General features: G+C 40.1%; 1 protein-coding gene across 7 annotated transcripts in view; it reads right to left on the bottom strand.

The window, feature by feature from the left end:
• Window positions 1–8,310, bottom strand: part of KDM2B (lysine demethylase 2B) — a 336,356-nt gene that overhangs the window by 273,914 nt on the left and 54,132 nt on the right. The gene's annotated exons all lie outside the window — the stretch shown is intronic.

The following is an 8,310-nucleotide window of genomic DNA, read 5'->3' as shown; positions in this document are numbered from 1 at the left end:
AAGATGGATGTGCTGAGAGACCGTTCAAGTGGCTGAAGGAATCTGCTCAATTTGTCTGCCAAGACGTTTTGCTTCCCCATTAAATAAACTGCTCTGAGAAGTATGCCATGAGAAGTTGCCCAATTCCCAATCTCTATTGCTTCCAAGCAAAGGGGGTGGAATCCTGTGCCCCTTGTTTGTTCAGATAGAATCTGACAACTAGACTGTCCGTACGGGTAAGGACTATCTATTGGAGGAGACGGTACTGTAATATTTTCAGGGAATTGCACATGAAAATACATTAGCTGGATAGAAGGAGAACTCTTCAGTGCATCAATGTTTACTATGTGTCAAAGAAGTCAACACTTGGGAGGATGCGGTGGCATGCCTAAAAAGAGAAGAATGGTTGTGCTTCTTAGCTTTTTTATGTGCAACAACTCTCAATGTGAAAGGCACAGATGATGAGGAAGTAGAGTTCTGTCTCTGTAAGGAGCCCGACGCCCTATGCTCAGGATGAGATGTTGATTCTCTTCCATCTTGCTGCGCTATATGCCTGGAACAAACCTGCCTGACTCAGTGCATCAGGTTCCCTCTCTGGCGGGCGGTATTCAAATCCAGGCTGAAGACCCTCTTTTTTGAAGCTGTGTTTAAGTCCTAACCCTACCAACCTGTAAACCACCAATATCTCTGTCATTCCCTCTATAGGCCCCTACCATATCCTCATCAGTTCCCTTCTAAACATCTACCTGAACAATATACATAGATTCACTTCTGTCCTGTGTGTCTCTCTTAGATTGTAAGCTCTTTCGAGCAGAGACCGTCTTAAGAGTGTAATATACAGTGCTGCATGCATCTGGCAGCGCTATAAAAATAATAAAATAGTAGTAGTAGTACCTTGTAGATTCACTTGGTGCCAACGTCAATACCTGAGTCATAGAAGACTGGGTATCGGATTCTAAGTTCCCCACCATGCTTGATATTGATGCCGACGGGATACCAAAATGTTTTTCAAACCAAAATTTTCAGGCTTTCATTGATCTCTTTTGCAAGCAGAAACAGAGAACACAACTAATGTCCTGATGTTCAGAACCCACGCACACCAATTATGTGGGTCAGAGCCTGAAATAATCCAATTATATCAAGAATATTTCTTTAAAAGTCACTATACCCTCTGACATGGTGGGGAAAACAGCCAATGCCAAGTCAAAGGGCACAATGGCCTGGGAGGTCTAGTAACTAGGATACTGAAAACAGTCAACGCTCCCAGAAGAAAAAAAGAGCTTGGAGTGGCCACAAACATCAAAAAATGAAAATTTGACAAAAATGAACCAAATTCAGGTAAAATACTAGAACACGATAAAAACAAGAAAATACAGTATGAGGAAAGAGGGAAAAATAAGTACAGGAGTTGAGGAAGGAGGGGGAGGAGAAAGGCCTGTACAGATGCGTACAGGTGAAGACCTCCATAAAACTGGAGGTGAAGCTATAGCCCCCTGAAAACCCCAGAATAATAGGAAAATGGCAATACATTTTACAGGCCTGAAAAATACTTTGAAAAAATTACAGTTCTCACAAACTCCTATCTCTGCTAAAATTAGCAAGCCAAGCAGAACCCATCCTTCATACAGAAGCCAGCAAACATCTGCTGAAGTATCATAATAGAGAAGTCTATTTGTGAGAATAAAATTACCAGCACAGGAGGGAATTACTACATATCTTAATTAAGAATATATATAATTGATTACTGTACAAATAAGGAATGGGCGGTCCTTGCTCGGAAAAATTGGAGAACCTTGATATTAAAAAGACATATGTCGGGAATTAGATTAGGACCTTTTGGTAACAGGATATCATGCGCAGTATGACTTAGGAAAGTAAAAATATTGTCCAATCAATGAAATGACAAGAAAAATGATTATGACAAACTGTGTATGTCCAATAATAATTACACACGTAATATGTACCAACATGGTCTCAGACTGTCAGAAATATATAAAAGGACAGTCTTTTGATAACTTCGAGAGGACAGACACCCAGGTATACTCAAGCTCTTGAAGTATATTATCTGTCAGCTCTATATGCTAAAGGGATTTGCTCTTGTAACCTGTTATTGATTGTTAATAAAATATATATTACTTGTACCAGCATATTGGGTTATCGTAAGGTCAGTTATTGAAGGCCTATTAACAGGGTGGTCTTCAGAATGCACAAACATAGAAGGCAAAAGTTTGACATACTGAAGAGAAAACACAGTTTCTCAGGTCTGTGGAAAACAAGGAACTGATGGTCCCTCAAGCCGACATTGGGTGGGAAGGCACCAGCACACACACAGTATGGACACTGCCTATAGATTTAAAGTGACAGTGCACTTAGTAGTGTCTTTACTGGGTTCCATGGATGATGTCACCCACATATCAGATTATTATGCCTGCTTGTCCTCAAAGAACTAATATATTCCACTCCCATTATAAGACTCCACACACAAAAATACTGTTGAACCAACCATTAATTTACAATACCATAAATAATTTCTCTCCTCCCCAACTTAGTACTTAGTGTGGAAATAAGGGGATAGTAAACAAGATTCCCTGTTTATCCCTTTAGACTTATTGGCTGCCTTTCATACCATTGACCATGTTTTACAACAGAAGTTGAAAGACTGAAATCACTGCTACAGTGTTACGGTTGCTGGAATCTTTTTCTTAGAGAGCGAAGCATTAGAGGCACTTGGCCAAACGAGGTTTCTTCAGCTCACCTGTTGCTTTGTGGCATTTATTCCTCACAAAATGCCACCACTACTTTGTAAAACAATCCCCAATGCCTCCCCCTTTCCCCAAGCTTCTGATATTTTAACACTTTAACCATCTGAGCAGCAGCAGATGGGCAGTGTTGGAGGCGAAGGATCTCGTTTGATGTGACAATGGCAACAACATCGAATTTATATTCCACAGAAGGCCCGGCAATCTACTTCTGTATTCTGCCATGAAAACTTGATGATGTTCATCAAGTTGCTAGGAATTGAACACAAGGCAATAGCATCTAACATAACATCTATAACCAAAAACTGGCTCTTATATGCATAAGTGGCAGCAAATTGACTGAGCACTACACAGCAAGGGGGAAATTCTATAAATGGCACTCAAAAATGGGTATTGAAAAAAATTGGTGCTAAGAGCTATTCTATAAAGGACACATGGCCCATTATAGAACTGCGTGTAGTGACGATTCCTGCACCTAATTTTGGGCGCCAGACTTATGCCTGCTGAAACCTGCTATAAATGCTGGTGCCCAAGTTAAACATGCTGAGGCACTATTCTATAACTATGCCCGTAACTTTTTCAGAACACTTCCGACACATCTATGCTCCTCTTATGGCCATACCCCCTTTTGAGATACATGCTATGAGTTAGGCATCCTGCCTTCTAGAATAACATGCAACCAGATACATGCACAAATTCTAATGAGGGCCAATTAACATCAATAATTGGTTGGTGATCCCCAATTATTGATGGTTAAGAGCTCATTAAAAAATTATTTTGCATGTATATTTTGGAATTTGGGTGCCGTATGTAGAATTCAGGGGGTAAGTGTACACCTAAGCAGTATAAAACAAGAAGGCATTCGCATGGTGCAGCTGTGACTTGCATGTGCAATGTGCGGATTATGATCAGTTACCCACACCCGTGCCATATTTGGATGCCCACAATGATGTGAGGTCTACGGCTGGTGTAACTACAACGTCCTAAATATATGGCATACCAATACAAGGTAACACTAGTATTATTGTAACATAATATGACTCGTTGAATCATGACTCCATAGCGGCAATAGTAACCAAGTCATACTCTGAGGCCTTGCAGATCAGAAATTTCATTGTCTCAGTCTCAACCACGCGATTTGTGCTTATGGGCTTTATACATTACTCCTCCTTGGCCCATCTATACTCTGTATCAAACTAATGAGCTTTATGTGATTTTTGTTGTTGTTGTTTCTTTTGTGATTTTCCCCAAAATTATCATTTGTTTGTTGGGGGGTAACAGCTTGAATCCACTGACTTTTGTTTACTACTCCCTTCCTCTGGTTTAAATGCTTGCCAACTATAGTCTGAATGTCTCCTTTAAGATGTCTTTTTCCTCTAACAGACAGATGTAGGTCATTATCACAGTAAAATCATAAGAACATAAGAATTGCCATACTGGGACAGTCCGAAGGTCTATCAAGCCCAGTATCCTGTTTCTAATGGTGGCCAACCCAGTTCACAGGTACCTGGCAAGATCCCAAGAAGTAAAATAGATTTTATGCTGCTTATCCTAGGAATAAGCATTAGATTCCCCAAGCCATCGCAATAATGGCCTATGGACTTCTCTTTTAGAAAATTATCCAAACCTTTTTAAACCCTGCAATGCTAACTGATTTCACCACTTTCTCCGTCAACGATATCCAGAGTTTAATTACACGCTGAGTAAAGAAATATTTTCTCTGGTTTGTTTTAAATCTACTACTTAGTAGCTTCATTGTATGCCCCCTCGTCCTAGTATTACTGGAAACAGTAAACAAGCAATTCATATCTACCCATTCCACTCCACTCAGTGTTCTATAGACCTCTGTCATATCACCCCTCAACTTCCCCGGCCGGCCCCGCCGTCCCTCTAAGCTGAGCAGGTGTCCTCCAGCTGCATTGCTACCACTAGGGGGTGGAATATTTTCAGTCGCTAAGGACAGGTATGTTCCCTGGAGTCCTGCAGAACTTGCCTGTCCCTCACAATTGAAAAATGTGACAGTAAAACAGCACCCTCTATTGGTGAGACTGTGGGTGGAGGACTCCTGCTCAGCTTAGAGGGAACAGTGCCCGGGCCCTAAGCCATTTTTTCTCCAAGCTGCAGAGCCCTAGCTGCTTTAGCCTTTCCTTATAGGGAAGTCATCCCATCCCTTTTATCATTTCCATCACCCATCTCTGTAATTTTTCTAATTCCACTATATCTTTTTTGAGATATGGTGACCAGAATTGCACTCAGTATTCGAGGTGCAGCCGTACCACTGAGCAAGGGCATTATAACATTTTCATCTTTGTTTTCCATTCCTTTCCTGATAATTCCTTACATTCTATCTGCTTTCTTAGCTGCCGCCACCACTGCACTGAGCTGAGGGTTTCATCATATCCTCAACAATGTTAGTTAGATCCTTTTTAACTTGGTAGTGGATATAAACAAGGTTTTAGTTGCTCCTTGTGAGACTTTGAGCAACCCATTTCATTCTCCACTGCTCAGATATAAACTTGAGGTCTATTTACTACACAATGGTAAACTAGGGTTTGTCAACTCCTTTAAGCCCTTCCATGAGAATACTGACAGACTGATGCTCCCAGGAGGAGGGGAAGGGGACTTAACAGTTCAGGTGGTGGTTAACTTTCTAGGAAAAACACTTTCCAAGTTTACCAAAGCTGCAGTATTCAACTTGCAGAGTAATAAAATGCTTTGCATGCATTTCAATATGATGGGCTCAACAAGCTCTTCAGACAAAATGGGGCAGAGTACCTAAAGAATAAGCTAGTTTTCTACAATACAATACAGTCATTGTTTATATATCACATATACTTTTAGCAAGTTCATTGCAGTTTACAAATAATACAAGTAGAGACAATATCCAGAATAACAAAATTAAAAACCACATTTATCTAGCTATTAACACATATTTTCTAAATAGATATGTCTTTAAAATGTTATAATTAGGCTCAGACATAACATAATTTGGCAAATTTTTCCATGATTTTGCCACTTGATATGCAAAAGTAGCAGTATTTCTTTATTCTCATCTCTGGGAATTGGAATTAGCCCTCTACATGCCTTTGAGGCCTCTAAGATCCTCTCAAGAAGCATCACTATCTATACTAGGCACAAATTTAGGAGTATAACTTGAAAGAATAAATTTATAAGGCCAGCTTTTCATGAATATCAGGCCCTTAGATTATAAACCCTCCAGGTACAGGAAAATACCTACTCTACCTGCATATAACTCACCTTAAGCTACTACTATTGAAAAAGAGTTGTGCTAAATCCATATACCATTTCCTTTTAACTGTACCTGACTGTAACTGAGCCAATGGTACAATGGATAGCACAATTGACTATGGATCAGATTCTAGGTTTGTTATGAAAAGGCATGCACTAAATCCAACTAAGTAATATTGTAGGAAACAAAACAAGCCAGAGCTATATTAGCAAAACATTGCAGGTTCTAGGCTTGGGCAGAGAGGCCTCTTTAAGGTTCTGTAACTGGTCTGGTATGGCTGTGGAATGTCACATTTTTCCAGGTTGGTGATGAAGTGCATAAAAGATTATTTAAGAAACAAATACACAGGAAAAAGGTGTGAATAGGGCAAGGAACACCCCTCAACAACAGATAAATGATATCAGGAGATTGGCTCTTCAGTGGCTTAGTAAGGGGGGGAGGGCGGGGGGCTAGACCACCCCAGGTGCTGTTTTAGTGGGGGCACTGACACCTCTTCGCCCCCCCCCTCACTCCACGCTCATGCCCTCCCTTCCCTGTCCCCCATACCTCTTTAAATCTTTGCCAGCACAACTGCTCTGGCCTGGCTCCCTTTGAAGTCACTTCTGGGTCACAGGGCCAGGAAGTGACATCAGAGGGAAAGGCAACGCTGCTTTTGGATGGTGAAGATTTAAAGAGGTATGGGGTGGGAAGGGAAGGCATGAATGTGGTGTGGAGTGCGTGGAAGAAGCAAGGGGGGCAGAGAGGAAGTCAAGCAGGGCTTACACCACCTCAGGCTTCTACCCTCGCTATGCCACTGTGGCTCTTTATACCTGAAAAGGATTAATGGAGGTCATACATGCTGTAAAGGAGCTGACAAAACAGAGTATTATCCCAAAGTAAGGTGTGGCCTAAAAGGGGACATACACAGGGCTTCTGCACTGTTTTATTAATTTGCCAGTGTCAACAAATAACTTTCTGCCAGAAATTTTGTATGTTCCAGAGTTGGCTGAACTGCACTAGCAGTTTCTATCCAGGCATAGGACATTATCCGAAATGATTAATCCAGCCAATAACAAAAGCCGCAGTAGTGGTTTTCCATTTTACAGAGTTATGTGAAATAGCCTGGCAGCTTTAAACACACAAAGAAAGCTCTATGTATGATGGTTTCTTTTTTTTTCCCAAGGATTAAAAATTAAATAAAAAAAAAAACACTGGAGTTTTAATCAGCTCAATTCTTGAGCCACAAGAATGCCTAAATATGTGCAAATAATACTCAATCTAAAGCATGTTTTCTCATGCTTGATCTGACTTAGGAATTTGTTGTGCCTACCTATGATAACTTTTGATCTAGTGCAGAATTTTTGCACCCTTGTAAATTTTGCATAATAGTTGCACCATTAAAATACAGTGCTACAGTTAATCATTGTTTTGCAAAGCATATACACAGATCTTTTCCAGTTTTAAATGGCACAAATCCTTTGTCTTTTCAATGGATAACTCTGTGTGAGTCAAAGCACTATAACCAAACACATACATCCAATAATCTAACCCAAGTATTCAATGTTATTGCATCATTTCATATTTCACTTTTATAATCAAAAGATGTACAAAGCAGAGTGCAAAATAAATCAGATCATAAAATTAAAAAAATAGAGCTTAGCACAGATTCCGTGCCCAACTTTCGGTTCGAGGACTTACGTCAGCTGAAACCTGGTGTAAATCCTGGAGCACAAGTTGGATGCATAACCCCCGTTTTCCATAGCACTGACTCGTCCATGCCTCTCCCATGGCCATACCCCTTTTTGGATTGCACACAAGACCCTTTAGGCACACAGCGTTACAGAATAATATCTCGGCAGATGCGGACAAATCCATATTAGTGTCAATTAATTCTAATTAGTGTCAATAATTGGTTGTTAGCGCCCACATGACTAATTAGCTTATATGTACAGCTAGCCTCGCAACTTTTTTAGAATCCAGGGACTTTTGTTTTTCTTCACATTTGAAGACAGATCAGGCAGGAGTTGGGAGGAGAGGGAAGGTGTCACTAAACAGCAAAGAATTTGGGTTGTTTTTAGTCAAGGACATGGAGAGTCTATACAACTACAAAATACAATACAGGCATTTCTATGCTGCAGCAAACAAATATTTTTCGTTTGGTAGAGATTTACAAAAATATAAACCTGCCATTTCTGGGATTTACAATGATTACTAAGAAGATATACATTTATTCTGTGAAAATAAACTAACTTTCAACACACTAGCAGTGGAATTACCAAGTTTAAAAAGATACCATAACTGATAATTAAAATTTTACTAATTATCAATAAAAAGAAATATGCT

The sequence above is a fragment of the Geotrypetes seraphini genome, chromosome 8 (genome assembly GCF_902459505.1).
Source record: "Geotrypetes seraphini chromosome 8, aGeoSer1.1, whole genome shotgun sequence".
NCBI lineage: Eukaryota > Metazoa > Chordata > Amphibia > Gymnophiona > Dermophiidae > Geotrypetes > Geotrypetes seraphini.
This window is presented reverse-complemented; position numbering and strand designations above follow the sequence as displayed.